Genomic DNA, 16,019 nt, shown 5'->3' on the forward strand with positions numbered 1-16,019 from the left:
TTAATTTGTTTATGTGGTGTATCACATTAATCGATTTGCATATGTTGAACCATTCTTGTGTACCTAGGATGAAGCCAGGTTGATCATGGTGTTTAATCTTTTAAATATGTTGCTGGCATATGTTGAACCATCCCTGTGTCCCTGGGATGAAGCCCACTTGATTGTGGTATATAATCTTTTTAATATGTTGCTGTATTCAGTTCACTAGTGTCTTATTTAGGATTTTTGCATCTGTATTCATGAGAGATATTGATCTGTAGTTTTCTCTTTTTGTGTTATCTTAACCAGGCTTTGGTATTGGAGTAATATTGGCCTCATAAAATGAGTTGGGAAGTATTGTCTCCTCTTTGATGTTTTGGAAGATTTCGAGGAGACTAGGTATTAAATCTTCTTTGAATATTTGATAGAATTCACTGGTGAAGCCATCTGGTCCTGGACTTTTACTTTTTGGTAGGTTTTTGATGAATGTTTCAATTTCCATACTGCTGATCGGTCTATTTAGATTTTCTAGTTCTTGATTCAGTCCAGGAAGGTTGTATTTTTCTAAGTACTGGTTCATTTCTTTTAGGTTATTCAATTTGGTGTTAAATACTTTTTCATAGTATTCTTGTATGATCCTTTGTATTTCTGAGGTATCTGTCATAATTTCCCCTCTTTCATCTCTGATTTTGTTTATTTGTGTCCTTTCTCTCTTTTCTTTAGTTAGTCTAGCCAGGGGTTTGTCAATTTTATTAACCTTTGCAAAGAACCAGCTCTTTGTTGCATTTATTTTTTCTATTGTTTGTTTGTTTGTTTTCAATTTCATTTATTTCTGTTCTAATTTTGATTATTTCTTTCTTTCTGCTGACTTTAGACTTCATTTGTTCTTCCTTTTTTAGTTTTTTAAGATGAAGGGTTAGGTTGTTTATTTGGGCTTGTTCTTGTTTTTGGAGGTAGGCCTGTAATGATATGAACTTTCCTGTTATGACCACTTTTGCCGTGTCCTAAAAGTTTTGATATGTTGTACTATCATTATCATTCGTTTCTATGTATCTCCCGATCTCTCTTTTTATTTCTACTCTGACCCAGTTATTCTTCATTAGCATATTGTTTAATCTCTATGTATTTGTGGTTCTTCTCACTTTCTTTTTACAATCAATCTCTAGCTTCAAAGCATAATGATCAGAGAATATTATTGGTATGATTTCAACTCTCTTATATTTGTTGAGGCTATCTCTGTGTCTCAGTATGTGATCAATCCTTGAGAGTGTTCCATGTGCACTAGAGAAGAATGTATAAGCAGCTGTTTTGGGATAAAAGGCTCTGTAAATGTCAGTTATGTCCAGTTGGTCTGATGTATCATTTAAGAATGTTATTTCCTTATTGATTTTCTGTTTGGATGATCTGTCCATATCTGACAGATCACTATGATAGTGTTTTGGTCTGTTTCTTCTTTTACTTCTGTTAGTAATTGCTTTATATATTTTGGGGCTCCCTAATTGGGAGCATAGATATTAATAAGTGTTATGTCTTCTTGGTGTATGACTCCCTTTATTATTATGAAGCATCCCTCAGTATCTTTCTTTACCTTTTTTATTTTGAAGTCTGTTTCATCTGATATTAGTATCACTACTCCTGCTCTTCTCTGAATAGTGTTTGCTTGAAATAGCATTTTCTACCTTTTCACTTTGAATCTATATTTGTCTTTGGAACTGAGATGTGTCTCCTGGAGGTAGCATATGGTTGGGTTTTGTTTTTTGATCCAGTCTGCAGCTCTGTGCCTTTTTATTGGTGAGTTCAGTCTATTAATATTTTAGGGTGATTATTGAAATATGATGTCTTCCTATAGCCATTTTATCTTTTGCTTTCTGGTAGCTCGGTGTTTCCATTGCTTCTTTGTCCTTGTGTTTCTGTTTTCTTTAATTTGGTTGGCCTTTGTGAGTTTTCCCTCTGGTCCTTTTTGTTTTATGTTATGTCCTTCAGTTCTGAATCTTTGGCATGTGGTTATCATTACGAATATGTAAAGGATAGTTATATATATACAGTCATTCATTTTCTTCTGTGGATGCCTTATCTCTATTCCCCTATGTGAATTTGGATCTTTGAATCCTCCCCTTTTCAGTCATTGTTCTCTCAATTTGTCCCTATTTATGCTGAACGTTCATTACTATCTTGCAATAGAAAATCTCTTCTTATTGTTTAAGCTTATAATGTCCTGTTCTTAGAAGGGTTGCACTCTTCTGCTTCTATCTGCCTGATAGTCACCTTACTCCTAGTCATGTTTTTGTTTTTGTTTTTGTTTTTTTCTTGTCATTTTGTTTTAGATGAGCTGACCTCTTTCAGTATTTTCTGTAATGCAGGCCTCGTTGTGGAGAATTCCCTCAATTTTTGTATGTCTGGAAAGGTCTTTATTTCTCCTTCATATCTAAAGGAGAACTTTGCTGGATACATTATTCTTGGCTAGGAGTTCCTTTCTTTTAATAGTTCGAATATTTGATTCTACTCCTTTCTGGCTTGTAAAGTTTGTGCTGAGACATCCGACAATAATCTAATGGGTTTTCCTTTATAGATTACCGTCTTCTTTTCCCTGGCTGCCCTGAGAATGCTGTCTTTGTCGTTGATTTTTGATAATTTTAGTACAATGTGTCTTGGAGAAGACCTTCTTGGGTTGAGGTAATTGGGTGTTCTATTGATTTCTTGAATTCCAAGCTCCAGCTCATTCCTTAGATTTGAGAAATTCTCATCAACTATTTGTCTGAAAATGCTTTCTAGTCCCTGCTCCTTTTCGTCCCCTTTGAGAATGCCCATTATTCTTATGTTTCCCTTTCTGATCATATCAGCTGGTTCTTGTATTTCTCTTTCATTATTTTTTATTCTTTAGTTTCTCTCTTCTCCTGATTTATTTCTACATTTCTGTCTTTGATATCGCTGATCCTTACCATCATTTGGTCAACTCTGTTTCCCCAGCTTGCTATTTCAATTTTCAACTCTTGCAGTGTGTTTTTAATCTCCAGAAGTTCTCTTCTGTTCTTTTCGAGGGTTTCAAGCTCTTTGCTAAAGAACTCATTCTGCAACTCTAGTTGTTTTTTCAATTCCTGAAATTGTTAATATGACTCTTTTCAGACCTCACTGAGTTTTTTCAGAAGTATCATCCTGTCATTTAAGTCGTATATTTCTATGTCTGTAAGCTTATTTTCGGAGATTCTTCTCTTTCTTTTTGAGGTGCCTTGTTACCTTGATTGTTCATGGTGTTTAATGGACTATTTCTCTGCCTGGGCATTAATGGAAGTGTATTCTGCTCCCCCCGCCCCTGCCCCAGAAAGAAGATTTATTGTATAAAGATCTCTCTTTAGCCTGTTGCAAAGAGGGTGCTTTTCTTTTGGTTTCCAGTAGGTGGCGTCTAAGCCTCTTGGATCCCTGCTTTATATAAAGCCTTAATAATGCCTTTTTTTCCCTTATAGATGTTTAATCACGCTTGCTACCCTCAGTCTCAGTCCCTGTCAGTGTTAGCGACAGTTTCAGTAGCATTTGCTCAGATTCCCCTGGGGCTTCGCAGCGTTCCTTCTCAGAGCATATGGCGGGATGGGCCCTCTGGGTTGGGGGATGGAGTTTTTGGCTCAGCCTCAGTTTAGCAACTGTTGCTGATAAAAATCAACTGTTATTTTTCTGCCATCCTGCTTCTCTGCTTTCTGTCCTGATGCCTTGTCACTGCCGCCAGGTGCATGGAGCTCACAACTCTCCTGGGCAGGGATTTTCAAGGAACTCGCCACACTTTCTCCCCTCCCCCTCCTCCTATAGGGAGCTCTGGCGGCTACAAGAGGCAGCTTCTTTGTTTCTCCCTGTCCACTGCTCGACACCTGGAGTTCTGACCTCTCGTATCTCTTATGCGCAGATCCCACGCTAAGATGTGCTGGTGTGCAGTTTGGGTGTTTTTTGTTGAGTTTTAGATGTTCAGCTTATTGTTTTTTCAAAGGGAGAAATCTGGGGATGTCTCTCACTCCGCCATGTTTCTGACATCACTCTTCCTATAAGTTTAAATGGAGGTATCATTTACTGAAATGGAGACTGCTCCAAAAGATAAGACATTTTATTTTGTTTGAATTCATACATAGGTATTTCCTTTTTTAAAAAAGAAAAAAGTTTTACTTTCTTATTAGCTCTATACAATGCACTTTTCTCTTTCCATTATGCTGCTTTAGATGTGCTCTAATCATAAATAAGAACTAAATTGTTTGTAATTATATGTAATATCACCAAATAAAGGTTTAGGTTTCCTTAGGAATGTAATGAGATTTGGACTCTTTTTTTGATTACGTCAAGTTCTGAGCTGTGTTGGTAAAGGTTATTAGTTAGCTAAATTTCAGGTAAGATATGATCTTATTAAGGTTTTTTCTTCATATTAAAGTTATTTACATGAAGTGACAGTTGGAGGGAAAAGATCATAATTTATATGCTAAGGAACATGGCAAGTGATATGAAGTATGGAACTCTGGATTTGAATTTTGGCCCTCTTACTGGTAAGCTGTGTATCAGTTTCCTATTGCTCCTTTTTTAACAAGATTATCACAAATTTATCGGTTTAAACAACACAAGATTTTTATCCTGCCCCTCTGGAAGTCAGAATTCCAGCTGGGCTAAAAAATCAAGTGTCGACATAGCTGTGTTCCATTTGGAGGCTGTAGGGAAGAATCTTTTTCATTGCTTTTTTCACCTTCTAGAGGCCACCCCACATTCTTTGGCCCCTTCCTTTATCTGCAGAGCCAGCAAATCCTTCTGAGACTGTCATCTCTCTGTTCTCTTTTTTTTTGCTTCCCATTTCTATTTTTAAGGACCCTTATGATTACAGTGAGCCTACCTGCATAATCTGGGATGTTATCCCTGTCTTGAAATCAGCTGATTAGCAACTTTATTCTATCTACTACCTTAGTTCTCTTTTGCCATGTAAAGTAACATATTTACAGGTTCCAGTGACTAGAGCATGTGCTCATGCCGAACTGCCACTGACTTGATGCTCACATTTTAGTCACATGGGCAACTTGAACAGCTTTCTTGTTTACAAAACAGTAATAATAATAATAACAATATCACTCACTTTTATATTCAGGTGAAGAGTGTGTTTGGAGGACTTTAAGAATATAAACGGTGGGCAAATGTTACAGGTTTTATTTTTGTTATAATTTATACTGAAGGCAGTATATGAGACAGGAGGACACTTAAAGGCTCACAATCCACTTTAATTCTTTATCTTTGTGTCCATATATCAGGCACTTTAAAAGTCAGGAGAGATGTATGAATTTTAGCACATTTTGTGTGATGTGTATTAATGAGATGTTTAAAGTATGTATTACATAGGTTCTCATCCCCTTTTCATTTTTTAAGCTAACTATTGGGGATAATAACTTTATGGGCCCAAGACCTATGACTCTATTGAAAACTTCTTAAACTTGAAATTGCATTAGATTTATTTTTTAAAAAAGAAAATGATCTTTATATAACATGGCAGAGACATAATAAGGCATATATATGGATGACGTGTCTCTTTAAAAGGCTTATGGATTAGCAGAAGTCATTTAAAGAATTAAGCATTTTCCTGTCCCTTGCGCCCTCCCTGAAAAGTTTATGAGAAGATGGAAATTAAGAGTCATACCAAGATATTGCAGTTAGAGCCATTTGTGTCATACTCACAAATGTAGTCTAACCTGTGTGAGTAAAACTGAAAAATAACAAAATAGGAGCTCTCAAACAACCAGAGGCCTTTAATTCAAATGCATAACTTTATAACCTAAAATACATATATTTATTCTTTTGTTTTTCCCTTTCTTGGAAAAAAGTAAAATTTGTTAAATTAAGTCTCTAAACCCAAATTGCTTTCTGGCTGTAAAATCAAAGCTTTGTGGCATTTCTTATCACTGGAGCATTTTGTTATAGGTAAAGTATATAATGAGGTAGGTATGGGTGGGTTGTGGGAAGACTGTAACACCATGGGACATACACATACCCACACCCCATACACTCACACACCCACCCACCCTTGGGATTGTCCCTTCTTCTCTCTGCCCTATCACTGAGTAATGGAGTTGTGCAGAGTTCACCTGAGCATACATCCAGGAGAGATGGGAAATGTTAAGTCTCCTAGAAGCCAGCACAGTTCAAAGTTGATTTTCTTAGTCTCGGTCTTGTAGTTTGGGAGATTTTATGGCTTTTTGAGGTATGTTTGAGAAAGAAGGATCCTCATTCCTTCTTTAACCTAAGCAAATAATCTCCAAGGACTTTGATCACTGGGAAGAGGGAAAGAAGACCGTCATCTGTCCTCCAGATGAAAGGCTCTTTTTGGCTGGAGCCTTACAGAGATGGGTCATGATTTTTTGGTGGTTTTGATTTTATGCTTCTAAAAAAGATCTTTTAAAAAATTTTTATGGTTGGTTGTTTTCTTTCATTCTTTTTGGTTTCTTTCCTTTTTAGTGATAGAAGCTATGGCCAGCTGTCTGTGTGAGCTCACTTATGCACCTCTCCCAAGGCAGGGGCTCTGATATAGATAGGTTTTGGTGGAGGTTTGAAGGTCTTCCTTACTTGTCTTTAGGCCAAGCCTGCCTGCCAATTTCTGGTTGAGCTGAACTTGTCCTTTAAAAAAAAAAAAAAGACTTAAAGAAAACCCCTTTATATTACCTTGGCTCCTCAGAGAAGACCTACTGTGCCTTAGTAATAGCTTCTCCAGTGGGGGTGGAAGGAAGGGATCAGGGGAAGTTGTTGAACCAGGACTTGGTTGCGTTCTGTTCACGTCCTTTTGTTCACATCCTTTTCTGAATGCCTGTTCTGGGTGTCCTGTTCTGGGTGTCTTGACTGATATTTTTACACCACGTGGAATAATGTTTCTTGAAAAGTGTGTCTTTAAAGCCACATTACTGTTGTGAACAAAATTAGGATGTAAAGCAAATTTGATAGAAAACGAAGTTTGGGGATAAATAGACCTGCAGAATTTTATAGCTGCTATATTCCTCGGTATCCTCCTGTGTATTTAATCACTGGACAGATATAAGGGTGAATTGTTCCTTGGTATATGTTTAACCTACATCTCAGCTACTTATTAAGGGGCTTAACTTTATCTGTATATCCTCTTTAAGAGAATTGAAAAGGAATTCGGAGTGGCATATCTGTTTTCATTGTAGTGTTAGATGTATGGTAAGTTAAACCATTTTTGTGGAAGTTGAAAGTATAATATTAAAAGTATCCAGTTTTCTAGCCATTTGTGCACATTAAAAATAACTTGTTCTTCATGTTCACTGGTTATCTTGTTAGACAATTTAGGGGACTTGCCACAACACATGCAATAGATTATAAAAAGACTGCAAATTTAATAATTACAACATGGCGCAGACCGCGCTGGCAGATACTAGAGTACAGCACTCTCTTTAATCACGGTGCCTCCCATAGTGTGGGTGGTCACGGTCCACAGACGGTTCAGGCAGTCTAGTCCCCTTGTGAGAAGGACTGTGAATCAGAGCACAAGTAAACAGCATTCCATAGGCTTTTCAGGATTTTCATTTTAAGAAAGTATAGCATTTCTTTTAGGTTGCTTTCCCCCTTTCTCTTCTCCTTCTCCAGCCTCTTCCTTTAAATTTTTGTTGTTTATACTCTTTTATCAGACGAAATTTTAATCGTGTGTGCTTTCTTTTTCCAGCCTTTTTTTTTTTTTTGCAGCAAAATAAAATATGTTTAACACTTCAAAAGTCTATTTCAGCACAAAAGGTGGAGGTGACCAGTAGCATATTGTGATCATTAGAAGTTAGCAGCTTCTCACAATAAGCTTTGGTAAAATGAATATAATCAATTTATTTCCTTGTTTCATTTTTTAAAAACATTTAACTTCTGCCCCTTATTTGATTCCTTTGATGTTTGTTTGATAGAATGAAAATTTGAATTATTTGTGAAGTTTTTTTCTTCCTCATTCAAAAATGTCCTTTTTAGACTATTTTGTTCTTTAGTATTCTATTTTCTCTTTCTATAAATTTTATCATCCTTTGATGTTATGAGTATTGATGAAAGAATCAAGTAATGAAAATGTAAAGTCACTGGTTTTTGTCCATTTATGAGAATTATGGAGTTTATTAAAGTTCTTGGTCAATTTCCCTAGGGAAGAGTTATTTTAAATGATAAATGTGTGCAAATGGTTGTGTATTATCTCAAGCTTTACATTTTCTCCCTAAAAGAGTAATTTTTAAAATAAAGACTCAAAAATATAGATTTGTTAATAAAAGAGCATTTAATATTACAAATATGTACCCTTACCCCCTTCACACCCCTTTTGATTTCCTTAGGGGGATACTGTCTTATTAGTTAAAATTATAGACAGACTGTTCCTAGTCATCATTTTTTTAATAAAACATGACACTTTAGTTGATATTTTATGTTAGCATACAAAATTAATATAAAGATGTGTAAAAAAAAAGAAAATAGTTTGCAAACTTGTGTATCAAAAGATATACTCCCTAATAAAATCATTATATTGTACTTTTTTCCCATAAGCTGATAAAAAATGGATTGCCTACAATTATAATTTATAATGACATTGTCAAAACCAGCTTAAAAAGAAAGTAGAGTGATTATATATTTTAGAAAGAATAACTTCCTTTTAAAATCATACCTTTAAAAAATCCAGTGCTATATATAGATTTTTGGAGAATTTTATTGTTGTTCATGAAAGCATTTAAGAAATACTTGAGTCATTTTCATTTATGATAAAGCTAATCTAATTCTCTGTTCTGATGCTGCTTGCCAAACTTTAGATCACAACGGCTTAAGAAAAAAATTGCTGGCTAATCCCCTTCGGTATTTTGAAGCTATTTTGGGCACCCTTTGTTCTATGGTATGTTACAGTCTGTTTATGGGGAGCCATCGGGCGTTTGATGTGGGACCCTCTGGCAGAGGGGATTGGAACTTGAGAGTCTGGGTGCAACTGGGACAAGTTAAGGATGCTGAATATAACTTTCTTTTGGAATTGTCTTTCATCTATAAATTGAAGGATTACATTTAATTTTAAATGGAGTACGGGTGAGGCAGGTTGGTTTTGGTTTTAGAAGTTACTATTTGGAGTTCAGTAACCATATCAAAAGCAGAGATGTTGACATTTTAAATTTTATTACTGGTTAACATACACTTACTACTGAGCATTTAGTCTCCCTTTTCCTGAGTTTCCTGATGAGCCTCAGAACTTGCCTTAAGATGCCAGGGTAAACCCTCCTTCACAGAAAATGTGCCTGAGTTAATGCCTCATTTCAGGCTTATTTTGTGGTTCCTACAGAGTGGGCTGCATGAGGTTCAACAAGTTTTATTCACAGACATACTTTCAGAACATTTCCCCTCTTACTATTATTTAATTAAGCTGATAAGATCCTCAGGAGAGGGATTCATGAGTTTATATAGACGTAGCCTTTCATAAAAATGATACTTAGCAATATGAGAGATTTAAGTAATATTAAGACCACTAGAAGACTATATATTCTGTATATAATTTTTGTGATTTCTTGAATGAAATTAAAGCATGAAGTATTACATGAATTTAGACTGTTACCCTTGAAATTAATTTCCTTTCTTGGCGTTGATCTATAAAGAACACATTATCATATATCAATATGGTGTTTTTATGCTCCTAGTGATATTTACAGCCCTATATCCGCTTCACTGCCTCCACCCTAAGTGTAAATATCCATCATTGTGTTTTGTGTTGTTGATTAGCAGCTCTCAAAGTTTGATCCAAGGACCCTCAGGTCTATAAGACACTTTCAGGAGATCTGCCATGTCCTTCCTTTTCCAAATATGTATCTTCTTGATAATGGATTTTCTTCATAAGTTGAACCAAAGCAACATATCACAACCGAGTGAATGCAGCAGCAGATATGAGAACACAGCTGTCTTCTATTATGCCAGACATTAAAGAGATTTGTAAAACAAACAAACAAAAAAAGTAAAACCATGCCATTCTATGCATAATTTTTTTGTTTTGGAAAATATAGTTTTCTTCCATACATGTTTCTGTTAACATGTACAGGGCTTATTATTATCTCTAATTAATTAATAGGTAATATTGTAAAAAGTTCTGAGATTTAATTTCTAGTATAGTAAATATTGATAGATGAAACCCATAAACAAAATCTCATTGGGGTCCTAAGACTAGAACATTTTAGAACTATTATTATGGATATTGGGGCTATTGCTGTAGTTCTCAAATCAGTCTTCTGTTGGCTTCTCTGAGAGTCTGATCCAAGTGAGCCTATAAAATATATGAAATTAGCCCACAGTCATGAGGTTTTAATTAAGTATCTCCTTTACATTTTCAGAACATTTTTATGATGTGTCTTTTTATAAATAAAGTGTCTCTCAACCAAAGCTGCCAGTGTCTTTTTGTAAATTTAAGGAGCCATAGGTTACGTAGTTTTGATCTCTTTTATTTATATAATTGATATTTCTGTGTAGTTTGATATAATCTGCACTCATGTGCATTTTAACATATGACTTTTGACAAACATTACAGATTGCCATCTTTCATATATGATTCCATGGAATCATAGAATCCATGGCAGTTGTAATACACATAGAATACATTGTTCTTATTTGTATTTGGGATATTTCTAACCATAATTGCCTCAGTTACCCAATATTTTGTATTTTTCAATTGATTTTTAGTTTGGGGATAAATTAGAAAAAAAATGACCTGACAAAATAACCATTATTTTTGCCTTTATTCTACTTTAAATCATCTGTTTTTAGTTTATCTTGCTTTGTAACTAATCCTTTAGAATGTGGTTTATTTCTCATTTGTAAGGGGCTAATGCCCTATCTATAGAGCAAATAAACTTCTGTACTGGAAATGGAGTCAAGTAAGATAGGATCTGGTTCATTTTCTTCTATTTATAATTACCATCTAAAATCTTTAGAGAAAGTGATTGATTACCTATCTGTTGGCAACTTACAGCAGGGTCGATTCACTGATCTGCTTAGGAAGTTGTCTAACTCTGCCCTGTGCTGGGAGAGCTGGCTCTTTCTCTAGATTGGCTCTTTCCCATGAAGCCCCATGTCCTCTCTTCTGGGACACCACCTCCCCTGGGGGAGTTTCCCCAGCTCTCCTTACAGCCAGCAGCACCCCTAGAGTCTTCCATTTAGTCTCAGGTCACATGGAAGGGGAGGAAGTTTCCTTCTTTGAGCTTAATACAGCAATTTTATATATTTGGCATTGTAGGTGATTTGCATGATAATGAGCTTATTATGCCAGTTGTTGAGTTCTGCCAAATACCTAATTGATTTTTTCCAAGATTATAGTAGTCAAGAACCATCTGCCTTCTGTATTACACAGGTACAGCTAAAATGCTTTTTTATGTAAGCAAAATGTATCTTATTATAGAAAGTAATCTGAGGTTTAGAGTACATTAAGGGACTTGGTTTCTGGAAATGTTTTAAAACTTGGAAACCTTTTAAAACTGCTATTACCTATCACTTAAAAATAGATATATAACTAAGTAGGTGGCCTTTTGTGTCTTGGCTAGTATTAGAGTGTGGTGTTTCTTGCACATAAAGGAACAAATTTAAATCACTAGGTGCTAAACCAGTAGATTTCAGTATGGATTAGTTAAGAACTATTGTAGTTCTTGTTATGTGGTTGCATAAATGGTTTTTCCTCCCCCCTCCCCCATATTTAGTTTATGCAGACTGTGTCTCCATTCCTTCATCCTCTTCTTTCTTCACTGAAGAAGTAGCAATTTTGTTAGTGGATTGCTTTGAAGAAAATACAGAGGGAAGACGAGAACTGGACCTATGATTACTTTTCATAAGTGAGGATAAGCATAGGCTTTAGGGCTTGCCAGGTCTTCAGTTCTTTGGCTTTTTTTTTTTTCCTTAACATTTCCAAAGGTTTTGTTAGTGACTTTCAAATGGAACTTCAAGCCTTGGAACAGTTCCATTAAAAGGTTGTGTGGTCTTAGCCACAGTAGCAGCACAATTTATTTTTCCTATACTAGTTTCACAGAGGTTAACTGAGCTGGAATTGATGAGAGACTAGTAGTGTAAGGGGGTATGTGTGTGTTATGTGTAGGCTTTTTCCCTCTTGATTTGTGTAAAAAAATGGTTTAGCAGAATTAACATTTGCCTGTTGATTTAAAAGGGAGCAAATCGAATAAGTCTAATATGCTTAATAATACTATATTGTTCAAGCCTTTAAAAAGATGAACTCTCTTTTGTTAATTGTATTTTTATATTGCATAGTACCAAATTGCATTGTGTGGATTTGCTTTCTTGTTGGGAGATGTACTACAGTTTACAACTCAGCATAATCTTAGTTGACTTGTTCTAGAGAGTAAATTTTGATTGTCTGAAGCCAAATAGCACTTGACTATACTCATGATTGAGACAGGCTTATTCTTAGTTCAAATAAATATTTTGAAGGTAACAGAGATACCTTTTATTCCTTTGGTTGTTATATTTTTAAGAAAAAAGTGATCTGTTATTTATACGTTATCTCATTATACATGTTATGTTACTGAGGAATAGTAAATTTCTAATGAAAATACCAATTGTATTAATACTTCAGATTTTGATACTGTTTTGTAGATTTCAAAGCAAATCCCTGTTATCTCATTTAATTCTTAAAATAATCTCGTGATACCATAGGGCATGTTTAATTATATTCATGTCATAGATGAGACATGTAAGGAATTTGCCTGAAATTCCCCATTTGTTAAGTGAAAGTACTCCACTAAACACCTTGCTGCTCATGAAAGCAGCTCTGGCTTCCAGTCAGACCTCCTTTATATTTTACACAGTGATACTTAGACAAATAGCAACAATAATATTGTTTATACTGCACATTTATTGACTGCTGACAAAGTGTCACACACTTCGAGATAATGTTTTATGTAGTTTAATCACTTCAACAACCTCACTCTTTTGTAGATGAGAAAACTAAGGTAAAGAGAGATTAAGAGCTCTCCTAAGGCTATATCACCAGTAAATGGTGGTCACCGTTATGAATCACAGCAGTTTTGCTCTAAGATTCAGGATTCTTAACTGCTACACTACATTAGCTCCCAATAGTGGTTCATCTGCTCGGATTTGCAAGCATCAAATATTCACTAGTATTTCTAATAGCATCTATTTGCATTTGTCTCTAATCTTGAAGATTTAGAAATGAGAGGTTTTATCATCTAAATTTACACCAAATAAGACATTTTAAAATATTTATTACAAGTATCTATACTACATGTAACAGATAGATGCCAGCTAGTATAAATCATCCTAAAAATAAGACAAATGTTTACCAAGAAAGAGAGAAAGCTCATATGAGCTGTGAAAACTCTTACCTAATAGATATTCCCATTCTCGTATAGAGGGTTCTTATGGTATAAAACTTTGAGGAGGAAGCAAAGTATGGAAGAGTCTCATCTAAATAAGAGAATCATTGTACCAAAGTGAATGTGCATGTCTCAAAACTGTAAAAAGAAGTCATTGCTGTAAACGCTCATTCTTAGAATGGAAACCAGGAGCCTGTAATGGTGTTTTTTTCTCTGCTCTTCCATCTTCATTCACCAAATGGGATGCCTGTGTGCACCAGGCCCTACCTGTGCAATGCTGAACATATAGTAGTGCTTAAACTGGCCCTGGCGCTGCCCTGTGGAGCATATTGTCCAAGGGTCAGGCTGCCATCAGTCAGTGCTCATTCAAGCCAAAGGACTGTGTCTGGGAGAAGGGTGGCCTAGGAGAATCATAGCAAAAGACAGAAAGTGGTCTTGACTAGAGCTGACATCTGAAGAGGGGTTAGGGGTCAGTAGGTGAGGAGCAGAGGGAAGGGGATACAGGAAGTGGGCAGCATGTAGTGGGAGGGAACATAACAAATACGAGGGGCTGAAGGAGAGAGGCCTGTGGGTTATAAGGTGGGGCTGCAGAGGCTGATTCTGGGAGACTTGTTTGTATCTGAGCAGCAGGAGGGCCTAAAAGGGATTTTAAGGGACGGGCTTTGAAATTATCACCCGAGTACAATGTGTAGAACGTTGTTTTAAGGCATAGCAGGGTTCTCAGCTCTTTCAGACCCAACACAAATTATTTAGAACAAATATTTTATGATGCCTTCTTAAGCTATTCTGAAAAGAAATTCATAAACACTCTTTAAAAAATCAATATATTGCCTTTACTACAATATAAATAAAAAATAAAAAGAAAATAATATTAATAAAATAATATACATTTCAAAATGTAAGTGCTTGGATGTTTCAACCCTAGAAGACATAACAAACACTCTGATATGTGCATCTACACATAAGTTCTCCGAGAATGTGACCACCACAAATATTGACTGACATAAGAGGGTAATGTGATGATGAGGTAAATATCATGAGCAGCCTTACCTTCTGGGAGATGTTTTTCCAAAACGATGGACAGCTCTTGATAAAACTCTGACTAAAATACCATAAAATCTCCCCTGGTAGATATGGTAGTTACATGTTTGGAGCAGCCAGAAGATGTCAGTACATTCAAAAATTGCTTTGTGTTTATGTGCAAAACCAATTTAGGCTCTAAGAACAGGTTTCATGTATATGAAAGTACAGTGGGACATCTGACAATTGTGTGTGACACAATTTCTAGTCTTCCCAAACCACTGTTAGGCTCAATAGCCTTTTCCTGCCAAAACTTGTAACCTTTAATGACAGTAAAGTGCAGTAGCATTCTGGATATTCCATCTTCACTAGCTGGATCATGAAGCTCTCCTGGGAGAGCTGGCTCTGGGTGCCTTTAGTACACCCCTAAGCCTCCTAAGCTACAGCCGTATATCCAATCTAGGAGTCTGAGTCTTAAGCCTTTGATTATATTCTTGATTATAGGCCATCTCCTCTGCTGAGGTTGCCCCACCCCAGGACACCTGGAAATTGGCCACTGTTTCCCTCTTGACTGCAATTTCTAGGTCCTGTGGGAACCTCTGCTATTTTGCACCATGTACCAGGGAGGTCCCTTTGGATGGTTCTGTTTGTTCAAAACATATTCATATTTGAGACATTGTCCCTTGACCTTCTGCCTAGTAACTCCTTTATGTTGACTCAAGGTTCATAATCTTAGCAGCAGCAGAAATAGAAAGTTCTCCTGGCCCCAGCACTGCTGGTTTTCCTCATGAATCAGCCCAGCACTTTGAATAACAACAACCATGCCTCCTGCAGAGACTATAAGGGCTAAGTGCAAAAGTATGCATGATTATAGGGCTGTGCTATTAGCATGGTGCCTAACACAGAGAAAGCTGTCAGTACATGTGAACTATGATTACAATTCCCTTTTCTTTTTACTATATTGGACTTTTTAACTTGAGGACCCTAGACCCTGGGGTTCATGAGTGGACTTCAAAGAGTCAGCAAACTCCACGATACTGTATTAAAATGTTAAAAGTATGTATAGTTCTCATGGAAGAAAGTTCACAACTTCCATCAGATATTCAAAATAAGTCATAAGGAACTTCTATTTCCAGCAGTCGCTAACCCAAAAATCAGATGAACCCTCCTGAGAATGAGAAAACCTATCAGTATATTAAAAACATGCTTAAAGGCATGAAAAAACTTACAAAATAGTCAAAACTTTGCAGATCAAGATCCAAGTAAGGACAGGGGTAAGAGAGTTGAACCCACTGTTTGGGGATGGAGGTGTCTACCAATTTTAAAGGGGGTAACCTTGGATGCTTTTGGCAACATTGCAGAGCTAGGAAGATAGGAATTAGAGTCTGTGGCCTACCAAGTGAAGAAGTCCTGGTGAACCCTTCATTTTAAGTTGGGACCCTGTAAGAATGTACTTTAAGAGTGTGAACTGACATAGATAGGCCCTTCCAAGGAGTACTTCAGATTATTTTAGTCACTGAAATTGGATTAAGGCGATCCTGAATTACTAGTGCTTCAGATCTGGCAGAGCTTCTTTGAAGGAAACCAATATCCTCTTGGTGCCTCAAATTATTTTTACTAAGGGTTTTGCAAATGTAGTGCTTGGCATAAAACAAAAGTAGGTACACAAAGAACCAAGACAAC

General features: G+C 36.1%; 1 protein-coding gene across 9 annotated transcripts in view; it reads left to right on the forward strand.

Annotated features, from left to right (window-relative positions):
- Window positions 1-16,019, forward strand: part of FANCC (Fanconi anemia complementation group C) — a 236,060-nt gene that overhangs the window by 131,529 nt on the left and 88,512 nt on the right. The window lies entirely within an intron of this gene.

Source organism: Pteropus alecto, unplaced genomic scaffold, assembly GCF_000325575.1.
Source record: "Pteropus alecto unplaced genomic scaffold, ASM32557v1 scaffold138, whole genome shotgun sequence".
NCBI lineage: Eukaryota > Metazoa > Chordata > Mammalia > Chiroptera > Pteropodidae > Pteropus > Pteropus alecto.